Source organism: Aotus nancymaae, unplaced genomic scaffold, assembly GCF_030222135.1.
Source record: "Aotus nancymaae isolate 86718 unplaced genomic scaffold, 86718_ANA_hifiasm-v0.15.2.pri h1tg000018l, whole genome shotgun sequence".
Taxonomy (NCBI): domain Eukaryota; kingdom Metazoa; phylum Chordata; class Mammalia; order Primates; family Aotidae; genus Aotus; species Aotus nancymaae.
The window spans coordinates 3,265,045-3,277,910 of NW_026988430.1; the positions used below are offsets into that span (position 1 = coordinate 3,265,045).

Sequence of the window (12,866 nt, forward strand, 5' to 3'; positions counted from 1 at the left end):
GAATTACAGGCGTGAGTCACTGTGCCAGGCTGTATTTCTCAAATAAGACACAAAAAGCACTAACTTTTAATAAAAATGTATCTATTTATTATTTATTTATTTTTGAGATAGGATCTCACTGTGTTGCCCAGGCTGGAGTGCAGTAGCATGATCCTGGCTCACTGCAGCCTCGACTGCCTCAGCTCAAGCAGTCTTCTCACTTTAGCCTGTTGAGTAGCTGGTACTTGTAGGCATGCATCACCATGTCCAGCTATTTAAAATTTTTTTTTTTTGTAGAGGCAGGGTCTTGTTTTGTTGCCCAGCCTGGTACTAAACTCCTGGCCTCAAGGGCTCCTCCCACCTCGGACTTCCAGTGTTAAGATTACAGGCATGAGCCACTGCACCTGGCCAAGAAAAAAATTATAAATATAACTTAACTAAAACTAAGATTTGTGTTCATCAAAAGACACCATTAATACTGAAAAGATGGCTGGGCATGGTGGATCATGCCTGTAATCCCAGCACTTTGGGAGGATGAGATGGGTGGGTCACTTGAGGTCAGGAGATTGAGACCAGCCTGGCCAACAAGGTAAAACCCCGTCTCTACTAAAAATACAAAATTCAGCTGGGTGTGGTGGCGGGTGCCTGTAATACCAGCTACTTGGGCGGCTGTGGCAGGAGAATCACTTGAACCAGGGAGGTGGAGGTTGCAGTGAGCCGAGACTGCACTACTGCACTCCAGCCTGGCGACAAAGTGAGACTCTGCATTAACAAAAAAAAAAAAAAAAAAAAAAAAAAAAACTTGAAAAGATGAACCACAGGATGAGAGAAGATATTTTCAATACATCTATCCAACACAGGACTTATATTCAGAACACTGGGGGGAAAAAAACCCTAAAATCAATAAGAAAAAAGACAAACAATCCAAAGAAAAACATGGGCAAAAGTCAGGAAAAGACACTCCCCAGAAGGGGGTATTCAAATGGCCAATAGAAGAAAAGGCACTCGATATCATTACTCATCAGGGAAATGCAAATTAAAACCACAATGAGAACAACAAAGAAGAGAAAGAAAACAAAACAAAAAATCACAAGAAAATACTTCTAGATACCACCAGAATGTCTTTCCCCCCGCCCCAAGTCAAGGTCTCTCTTTGTCACCCAGTTTGTCGCTCAAAATTGGTAAGTGCAATAGCGTGAACATGGCTGACTGCAGCTTTGACCTCCTGGGCTCAAGTGATCCCTTTGCTTCAGCCTCCCAAGTAGCTGTGACCACAGATACACGTGGTCTCAGCAAGGACATCCACTCTCACCATTTCCATTCAATACACTAGTGGAGATCTTAGACATTGTATTAAGGCAAGAAAAAAGAAAGTTGAAAGCATAAAAATGGAAAAGAACTGCATTTGTTTGCAGATGACATGACTGTTTAACACAGAAAATCCTAAAGAACGTGTAAATAATTACTAGAGTAAGTTTTAATAAAATGTCTTTAGGGCTGAAGGATACATTAATGTGCAAAAGTCCATTGTATTTTCATATTCTAGCAGCAAAAGATTGGTAAGTACAATTGAGAAACAATACCATTTATAATGGCATAAAAAATAAAACATATTTAGGAATAAGTTTAACAGACAATGTATAAGATCTGTACAATGAAAAGTATAAAAGACCTAGGTAAAAGGCTAGCTATCCTTTGATGATCATAAACTAGAAAAATACTGTTAAGATGTCAATTCTCCCAAAATTGATACATAAATTAAACTTATTCACATAAGGATTCTAGTGTTTGTCATAAGAATTTTTAAATAAATCAAACAAAAAGAACAGAAAGCGTATGACACCCCTACTTATATGCTCATCTGATATTTGAAAAAAGTACCAAAGCAATCCAGTGGAGGCAAGAAATGCCTTTTCAATAAATAGTGCTGACATAACTTGATATCCATATGGGGGGAAAAAAGAGTTTTAGTTCTTATACCATACGCAAAATTAATTTGAAGACTAGGCACACTGGCTCATGTCTGTAATTCCAGCACTTTGGGAGGCCAAGGCAGGAGGATCACTTGAGCCCAGGAGTTCAAGACCAGCCTGGGAAACATAGTGAGATCCCATTTCTATAAAAAGTTAGCCAGGTGTGGTGGTACTGGCTTACAGTTCCAGCTTCTTGGGAGGTTCAGGTGGGACGATCACTTGAGCCAAGGATGTTGAGGCTGCAGTGAGTCATTTCATGCCACTGCATTCTAGCCTTGGTGACAGAGCAAGACTCTGTCTCAAAAAACAAAACAGGAGGCTGAGGCAGGAGAATTTCCTGAACCCAGGAGGTGGAGGTTGCGGTGAGCAGAGATCACGCCATTGCACTCCAGCCTGGGTAACAAGAGCGAAACTCCGTCACAAAACAAAACAAAACAAAACAAAACAAAACAAGGTGCAGTGGCTCCCGCCTGTAATCCCAGCACTTTAGGAGGCTGAGGCAGGTGGATCACTTGAGGACAGGAGTTTGAGACCAGCCAGGCCAACGTGATGAAACCCTGTCTCTTCTAAAAATACAAAAATTAGCTGAACATGGTGGTGCACACTTGTAGGCCCAGCTACTCAGGAGACTGAGGCACGAGAATCACTGGAACCCAGAAGGCAGAGGTTGCAGTGAGCTGAGATCGTGCCACTGCACTCCAGCCTGGGTGGCAGAGAGAAACTGTCTCAAAATAATAATAATAATTTGAAATGGATCACAGACCTAAATATAAAAGCTAAATCTATAAAGCTTTTTTTTTTCTTTTAAAAATTTGAGCTAGGGTCTTATTCTGCTGCCCAGGCTGAAGTGCAGTGGTGTGATCACGGCTCACTGCAGTCTTCACCTCCTGGGATCAGCTGATCCTCCCATCTCAGCCTCCCAAGTAGCTGGGACCACAGGTGTATGCCACGATGTCTCGCGAATTTTTTAATTTTTTGTAGTCATGGCGGTGGGGGGGGTCTCACTATGTTGCCCAAGCTGGTCTCAAATTCCTGGACTTAAGGGAGCCTCCTGCCTTGGCCTGCTAAAGTGTTAGGATTACAAGCATGGGCACTGTGTCCAGCTCAATGTAGTTTTTTTTTTTCTTTTTGAAATTGGAGTCTCGCTCTGTTGCCCAGGCTGGAGTACATTGGTGTGACCTCGACTCACTGTAACCTCTGCCTCCCGGGTTCAAGCGATTCTCCTGCCTCAGCCTGCTGAGTTGCTGGGATTACAGGTGCCACCTGGTTAATTTTTATATTTTTAGTAGAGACAGGGTTTCACCATGTTGGCCAGGCTGGTCTCGAACTCCTGATTTCAAGTGATCCGCCTGTCTTGGCCTCCCAAAATGCTGGGATTATAGGCATTAGTCACTACACCCATCCCAGAATTATTAATATTTTTTGAGACGGAGTCTTGCTCTGTCACCCAAGCTAGAGTGCAGTGGCACAATCTTGGGTTACTACAACCTCTGCCTCCTGAATTCAAGCGTTTCTTGTGTCTCAGCCTCTTGAGTAGTTGGGATTACAGGCATTTATTACCATGCCCAGTTGATTTTTTGCATGTTGGTCAGGCTGGTCTTAAACTCCTGGTCTCAAGTGATCCATCCACCCGGCCTCCCAAAGTGCTGGGATTATAGGTGTGAGCTACCAGGCCCAGCCTCAATATAGCTTTTAGAGGAAAAACAAGGAGAAGATCCTTATCACTTGGGACTTTTAGCTCTCATAAAGTAATAACCATGAAAGAAAAGCTTGATAAATTGATTTCATGAAAATTAAAATCTTTTGCTTACCAAAAGATATTAAGAAAATGAACAGGCAAAACACGGACTTTGTGAAAATATTCACAAAACATGTGTCTGACAAATTACTTACATCCAGAATACATAAAGAAATCAGTAAGAAAATAACCCAACTAAATAAAATGGGCAGAAGATGTGAAAATACCCTTCATAAGGAAGATATACAAAATGGCCAGTAAGCATATGAAAAAGTATACAACTTTGCCAGATGTGGTGGCTCATGCCTATAATCCCAGCACTTTGGGAGGGTGAGGAAGGAGGACTGCTTGAGCCCAGAAGCTGGAGACCAGCGTGGGCAACAAAGCGAGACCTTGTCTCACAAAGATTTTTTAAAAAAATTAGCCCAATGTGATGGCACACATCTGTAGTCCCAGCTACTTGAGAGGCTGAGGCAGGAGGATTGCCCAAACCCAGGAGGTCAAGTCTGCAGTGAGCTGTGATTGTGCCACTGCTCTTCAGCTTGGGTGACAGAGCAAGATCCTGTCTGGAAAAACAAAAAGTATACAAGTTCATTTGTCATCAGGGAGATGCAAACAAAAACAAAAATGATATATCATCCTGATATAAACAGATTTGTTGGAAGGGCAAAAAATAAAAAAATAAAAAAATAAATAAAATAAAAATGGTATCTCAGCAGTCACCATACACCTACCAGAATGAGGATGCAAAGCAACAAGACGTGTCATAATTGTTGGAGTATAATACAACCATCTTTGGGAAAAGCTGTAGGGCACGGGTATCCAATCTTTTGGCTTCCCTGGGTCACACTGGAAGAAGAATTGTCTTGGGCCACACATAAAATATACTAGCACTAACTATAGCCGATGAACTTAAAAAAAAAAACTGCAAAAAAAATCTCATCATGTTTTAAGAAAGTTTATGAATTTGTGTTGGGCTGTATTCAAAGCCATCCTGGGCTGCGTGCAGCCTGCGGGCCAAGGGTTGGACAAGCTTGGTCCAGGGGATCGCTAATAAAAAATGCACATCTAATCTCTGACTCGGCAATTCTTATCCTAGGCATTTACTCAAGTGAAAACACATGTCCAAAAACAGGTTTGTGTACAACTATTCATAGCAACCTTATTCATAACAGCTAAAAACTGGAAATAAATTGGATGTCTGCCGACCAGATAAACTGACATAGTCATAAAATGGAATAGTACTCAGCAATAAAAATGAATGAACTACTCATGCATGTAACAACTTGGAGGAATTGCAAAAAGATCAAGCGAAATGAAAAAAGGCTTACTCAAGAGTATGTACTTACTGTGTGATTCCATTTATATGGAGTTCTAAAACAGGCAAATCTAATCTTGGTGGAAAAAAATCAGAACAGAGCTTGCCTCTGGGGACAGAGGTAGAGATAAGGGATTATGGTAATATAATTATATGATTATATATACATATATATATATACACATATATATACACACACACACACACATACACATACATACACAGAGAGAGAGAGACAGACAGGGTCTTGCTCTATCGTCCAGGCTAGAGTGCAGTGGAATGGTTTGGGGCTCACTACAGCCTTGACATCCTGGGCTACTAAAGCGGTTCACTCGAGTAGCTGGGTCAACAGGTGATCACTACCATATTTGGCTAATTTTTGTATTTTTTGTAGAGATGAAGTTTCTCCATGTTGCCCAGGCTGGTCTTTTTTTTTTTTTTTTGAGACAGAGTCTCACTACTCTGTTGTCCAAGTTGGAGTGCAGTGGCACAATTTCAGCTCACTGCAAGCTCTGCCTTCCTGGGTTCAAGCAATTCTCACGCCTCAGCCTCCCGAATAGCTGGGATTATAGGCGCCCGGCACTACGCCCAGCTAATTTTTACATTTTTAGTAGAGACGGGGTTTCACCATGTTGGCCAGGCTGGTCTTGAACTCCTGGCTTCAAGCAACCCACCCACCTCGGCCTCCCAAAGTGCTAGGATTACAAGCATTAAAAAAAATAATAATTTTAAAAAAGAAAAAAATGGATGGATGGATGGAAAAGAGGGAGAGAAAGACATAAACAGATAACATGGTAAGAAAAATACAGTAAAATGAGAATGACAGCATCCAGGTATTGGGTATAAGTGAGCTCACTGCAGAATTTTTAACTTTGCTGTATAATAAAATGTTGGAAAAATCAATCACATCACTAAAAAACAAAAAGACAATATTTGGAAGCACTGGACATAGTTGGATTACAAAAAGAAAATCTGCCTCTAGCCCTGTTGCCATCACTGAACAGTTGTCTCATTAGCTATTAAGGAAAACATGGTCAAGGGAAACACAGTGTCAGAAGGCTGGCTTTGCCATGTAAAAGAAGTCTTCAGCTGACTGTGTCCAACAGTGGATCTCATGTAAATCCCCCAATTCTAAAGGCTGGACATGTTTAAAATGTAGATGCAGTTTCCATATCCAGCAGGCAGGACTAAGAACAGGAGATGTGAATCTAGCTCCGGCAGTGGGTGGGGAGGGGCAATGGTGAAGCTAAGTTTGAAGCCGCCAGTCACTTACAGCCTCTCAAGCTCCAGTAGTTCTGTGTCTGGACGTCAGCCCCATATACTGGCTTAAAACCTCAAGAAACTAGAAGATCTCACCAGTGGGAGCAGCCAGAGCAGCTGAAACATGTCCCTGTAAACAATAAATGTTTATCTGGGCAGATAACCTGGCAGACAGCCTCATTCTGATCTTAGGCAACTTGAAACTCCACAACAGGAGGCTGAGCACAGAGGGGCCCCTTCCTCTTTGCCACACAGGTAGGAAGCAGAGATGGAAGGTGGTCCTGGCTCCTACCACGAGAGAGGTGGCAGAAAGCCACTCTCTGTAAATGCCAACTTCTTCCCTACTGGACAATGGCCAGATTTCCTTAAACACAGAGGGTGGGGACAGAGAAGTCAAGTCAACCAACACTAAACAATGCTACCGCATAAAGCTGGCTGTTACACCACAGCCCTGAAGGTATGAGGAGCTCTGGCGCGTCTGGCTGCTGCCACAGGAACCACACTGGCAAAGGGCTTCCCCAGGCCTGGGTGGGATGCCTGTCACTGACTCTGGCCACACACATAGGCTCAGTCGCCACCTCAGTCAGTGGCAAACAGCTGCTGAGAGGGGAGGAGTAGACCCAGGGGTGCTGTGTGCTGCACAGCCAAATCTTCCACTTTTGGAGACTCCAAACAATATTCATAAGAGCCATATGGGCTTAAACTCCACGGAGGCACCAGGCAAAAGGCCGTATGAGGAAAAGAGGCAGCTGGAAGGAAGGAATGGAAGTGTGTTGATGGCACAGAAACTCCTTTCACTGACAACTAACTCTGCAAACAATTGTACTACCAGTTCTGAAACCTCAATCCCTAACTGACGGATTCAGTCTTGGCACTGGTTACTCCTCCCACGTACATGCCTCTGCCCATACTCTTCCCGGAAGGAGAGGGGATAGGGAAGTGAGACCCATAGTGTGCCTAAAGGGAGGTTCAGCCCTCATTCAGAAGACTCCTAAGTCCTCTCCCAGGAAAGAGAATGGAGATGGAATGCCCAAGGCTCTCTGCTCTGAAACAGCACGGAAGTGTAGCCCAGCCGAGCAGGGTGTGGGTCTTGGATGGAGTCCAGAGAAGGAGTATGTGTGTGTATATGTTTGTGCTCATCTGGTTTTTGTTGGGGGGAGGTGACAATTCATTCTTTTGATTTTATTCAACTTATAGCTGCGTTTCTAATCACTTCCTGAAAACACAGTAGGAAGAGAGTGGTATTTGCTCGCCCCACCCTCCTTTTAACACTGCCCCAACAATCCAACTATGTGCTTAGAGGCGAGGCCAGCTTTTTGCCTTTGGCAGCACTGAAGGCCAGACATTACCAGCACTCCCGTGTACAGCTCAAGGCTCCACCCAAATCAGACTGCACACACTGAATCCAAGAGGAATATCATTCTAGAACAACAACCCAGGAGAGAGAGAGGAGAGCTGTGGAGGCTGGGTGGGACAGTTGGGACACTTCTAAGTTCTGACACCAGGACACCCAAGTGGTTGGCACACGCATTTTGGTAGTGTGGTGACAGATCAACTGTAGTGTTGGAAATCCCAAATGTTATAATAAAGAAGCTATCTCTGTACAAAGAGAGAGGTGAGAATAAGGGTGGGGGTACAGGCCGCAGGGCAGTAAGGTAGAGAATCAGTTTTAGAGAACTGGCTAACTACTGGGCTACTCCAATTCTGAATACACAAGTGATATTTTAGCCTCTTTTCAGGAGAGACTGATGTAGAGTAGCTATGGGCAGGCCAGGAAACCAAGTTCCATTTCTGGTCTAAAGTGGACTAGAGGGTTCCTCTGTAGGACAGTCATAACAGTGTTTATATAAGATACCACAAACCCACTGCTCCTGGCTGTCCAAGGCCAAAGGCATCTTCTTCCTGGAGAGCTGTGTCTCTTACCCTCTAGGCTCTAAGACTCCCTATTTGACTTCGGAAGGTTTCCTGTTTACTCTGAGATCTGCAGATCTCCCCAGGGGCCTTTAGAGAGCAGCTAGGGAAGGGGACAGCAGGGAGATGGCTGTGAACAGCACTAAGGACACAGGTATTCCGCATGCTACCGTTACTTTTTACATGGCAGGAAAACGAATGGACACTGAAAGGGGGTTTCCTGGTCTAATTATTTACAGCTTTTATTCTTTATTTTCTGTTTCTAATGTGCAGGCATCTCTTAGATTCTTGACCCTCAAGGAAAATGGAAGGGGCAGTGCAAACATAATTGGCACCTAAAGGCATTTTTTTGTTGCTGTTCCCATGAGAACAGCATCAGAATGATGAACAAGGTATACTGCTATAAAATAATCAGCATCTCCATTTGGAGAAGGAATTTCTTTTAAAAACACCCCATTTGGGGCACTATGGTATCTGCTTCTATGGAAATAGAAAGCAGCAGAAGGAGTTCCGTTTCTGCCAGAGGAGTCTACTTTTTGCGAATTTCTTGGAAAACAAGAGGTTCTCTTTGGCTCTGGAGAAGACCAGACATTTCCTTTTTTCCTTTTTTTTTTTTAAATAGAGATGGGGTTTCACCATGTTGGCCAGAATGGTCTCGATCTCCCAACCTCGTGATCCACCCACCTAGGCCTCCCAAAGTGCTGGGATTACAGGTGTGAGCCACCATGCCTGGCCGAAAACCAGACATTTCCAAAGGGAAAACAGAGAAGGACACAGAGTCTGATGTGGCAAGACTTACAGCATTCTCATATCTCTGAGACAGAGATGACCTGGAGGCACCCAAACCCCCTATTTATTCACCCTTCTAACCATGCATTCATTTAATCCAGACATCCTGAGACAAGCGATGACTCAGATACTATAAGGCCTGTGAAGATGTCACTACAATCCTATGATTTAGGAAGAAAAGAAAATCTGAGGGTAATTCTCTGGAGCTGTGCTGGCCGACAGGAGGACCATTAGCTATAACATGGCCAAATTTAAATTTCCTAAAACAGAATATAATTAAAAATAAAGTTTCAATAAATGGAAAGACATCCTGTGTTCATGAACTGGAAGACAATATTGTTAAGCTAACAATAGTAACCAAAGCAATCTACAGATTCAGTGCAATGAATTACCAGCATGAGCCATTGTACCCGGCTGCAATGGCTCATGCTGGTAATTCTAGCACTCTGGGGGGCCAAAGTGGGTAGATCACTTGAGGTCAGGAGTTGGAGACCAGCCTCGTCAACATGGCAAAAACCCATCTCTACTAAAAATAAAAATACAAAAATTAGCTGGGGGTGGTGGTGTGCACCTGCAGTCCCAGCTACCTGGGAGGCTGAGGCATGAGACTTGTTTGAATCTGGGAGGCGGAGGTTGCAGTGAGCTCACATTGTGCCACTGCACTCCAGCCTGGGCGACAGAGTGAGACTCTGTCTCAAAAAACAAAAAAAAATTTCATATGGAATCTTAAGGGACTCCCAAATAGCCAAAATAATCTTGAAAAAGAACAAAAGTTAGACGGTTCATGCTTCTGGATTTCAAACTTACTGCAAAACTATACTAATCAAAACAGTGTGGTACTGGCATAGAATAGAACAGAAAACCTAGAAGTAAACTCTCATAAATACACAGCCAACTGACTTTTGACAAGGGTGCCAAGACCAATTCCAGTCTTTTCAACAAAAAGAGCTTTAAAAAAACCTAGATATTCCCATGCAAAAGAATGAAGCTGGATCCTTACCTAACACCATATACAAAAACCAATTCAAAACTAAAAAGAGCTAAAACTAGAAAACTCTTAGAAGAAAGCATAAGGGAAAATCTTCATGACACTGGATTTAGCAATGATTTATTGGATGTGACATCAAAAGCATAGGCAACAAAAGAAAAAAAATAAGCAGGCTGGGGCAGCACCTCACGTTTGTAATCCCAGCACTTTGGGAGGCCAAGGCAGGCAGATCACTTGAGGTTAGGAGTTTGAGACCCTGGCTAACATGGTGAAACCCTGTCTCTACTAAAAATACAAAAATTAGCCAGCAGGCCCCTGTAATCCCAGCTATTTGAAAGGTTGAAGCACAAGAATCACCTGATCCTGGGAGGCGGACGTTGTGGTGAGCTAGGATCGTGCCATTGCACTCCAGCCTGGGCAACAAGAGAGAGACTCTGTGTCAAAAAAAAAATAATTGTTGAAATGGTAAGTCTTTTTTTTTTCTCTTTAAATACACACTTTATTAGATCCACAGGGGATAAAATCCCAGAGCTACTGTTAGGCACGTAAATATAGGCCCTGCTAAATATTTAATATTATCAAGCTTGTGTGCCTCAAGCATGGTTTTGAGGCCAGCAACCTCAGTTTCTATCTTCCTGTCTGGGTAAGGGTCCAATCTTGCTGGGCATGCAATACCACTATTTCTGTTCTCAATTCCAGCAGCTTCCTTTCATTCAGTGAATGCAATTCTTTTACTCTGCTCTCTTCTACGTTGAAGTCTAATTTGCTATCTGTCCGGGCTCTGATCACTTCATCCATTACTTGTTGTTTTAGCTGATGTAGTTCAAGTTTTATTTTCTCATTTTCTGTTCTGAGGGATGAAAATTCACTCTTCTCCAAAATAATCATATCCTTTTTCACATTCGCAATCTGAGACATTATCTGCTGAAGAGTCATCTCCTGCTGCATCTTGGTGACCATATCTTTGTAGACGATGTCCATGTTGGCCTCCAGGATCTTGACCAATGCAGACACAATGATTCCCGCTTGTCTAGTAGCAAATCCACTGTCTTCCAGCAAGCACACTAAAATATGAGTGTCAAAATAGAGCCTCCTACTCCCAGAAAAGGTATGAAATCTCTCCTTTTGTGTTCCAACTGCAGGTATCCAGTAGACAGGCTTAGCTCTCTCCTCCAGGAAGTGAGTGTGGGTGCCAGGCACATCCACGCGCCACTGCGCCCAGAGAAGTACCCAAGGCGTGAACACTCCCAGTCCCCCGACAGCTGGCAATGGGCGGCGGCAACCAAGCGCGAGGAGGGCACGAAATGGCAAATCTCATGTTGTATATATTTTACCACAATTAAAAAAAAAAATTTCTTCAGGTACACCAGCCACAATTCATGTGCCCAACAGCTGCATGAGGCCAGTAGTTACCATACTAGACAGTGTAAAGTGGAACATTTTCACCACTGCAGACAGTTCTACTGGACAGCACTGCTCCAGTTAGATTAAAAACCACTGGATTCTGATTTCAACAATACTAACCTAGACACCACTCTAATTGCCTTATGCTTTATACTGTATGCCACTAACCTGCCTATTTGTTATTCTAGCAGCCTCTCCAACCATTGTATACCCACTATTGTAAACTTGAGGCCTGGCACTTTGGGAGGCTGAGGCAGGTAGGTAGATCACCTGAGGTCAGGAGATTGAGACCAGCCTGACCAACATGGTGAAACCGTCTCTACTAAAAATACAAAAATTAGCCAGGTGTGGTGGCGGGCGCCTGTAATCCCAGCTACTCAGGAGGCTAAGGCAGGAGAATCACTTGAACCCAGGAGGCGGAGGTTGCAGTGAGCAGAGAATGCGCCACTGCATTTCAGCCTGGCTCACAAAGCGAGACTCCATCTCCAAAAAAAGAAAAAGAGAGAGATTCTCTCTCTTCAAGAGTTGTGATTTTCACTAGCACTGACATCACCAAAAAACGTTCACTGAGCTACATATGATAGTATCCTGAATGCTGTACAGAGGTAGTCACCATCTCCTCAAACATGTTATGTCCCCAAAGGCTTCCTTTCTCATCTTTCTCATTTTAATCAACACTAGCTCAACCTTCCTAGTTGTTTAGCCCCTAGAAAAACATTCAACCCTTCCCTTCTTCACCTTCTTTATACTTACACAAATACTGAGCCATATTGCAATGCTACTCTGACTTTCCATTACTGCTGCTGTTAGTCTAAATCAGATTCTCATCGCTGCAAACTCATAGATTACAGATACTCTATAACTCACCTCTTCTGTTACTGATTCTCTTCTCCTAACCTCTGCTGCCAGATTAGTCCTCTACACCCCTAATTTTGTCATGTGATTCCCTAAGACCGCGAATTGTTCTGCCTGATAATATAAGGTCCAAGGAGACTGATCTATTCTAATGTGACTCCACCTACTTCTAAAATCAATCCCACAACTTTCCCAAAAGGTAAGGTTGTCCTTTTAATACAGTATACTGAGGTTTGACTGCAAGTTTCTCCTTCTGTATTCCCCTAGCATAATGAATAGTATAACACACACACTTGTTCAAATAGTAATCCCATGTCACGCCTGTAATCTCAGCACTTTGGGAGGCTGAGGCAGGTGGATCAGCTGAGGTTAGGAGGTGGAGACCAGCCTGGTCAACATGGCGAAACTCTGTCTCTAATAAAAATATAAAAATTAGTTGGGTGTGGTGGCATGCACCTGTAGTCCCAGGTACTCGAGAGGCTGAGGCAGGAGAATCCCTTGAACTTGGGAGGCAGATATTGCAGTGAGTCGAGATTGCAAAACTGCACTCCAGCCTGGGCGACAGAGCAAGACGCATTCTCAAAAAAAAAAAAAAAAAAAAAAAAAAAAGAAAGAAAGAAAGAGAAAGAAAGAAAGAAAAAGAAAAGAAAG

The 12,866-nt window shown here is 43.2% G+C and overlaps 1 protein-coding gene and 1 pseudogene across 4 annotated transcripts in view; both read right to left on the minus strand.

Annotated features, from left to right (window-relative positions):
* SMG6 (SMG6 nonsense mediated mRNA decay factor) overlaps positions 1–12,866 on the minus strand; it is a 235,588-nt gene that overhangs the window by 51,067 nt on the left and 171,655 nt on the right. The gene's annotated exons all lie outside the window — the stretch shown is intronic.
* On the minus strand, positions 3,305–11,365 carry LOC105714377 (mitochondrial calcium uniporter regulator 1-like; annotated as a pseudogene).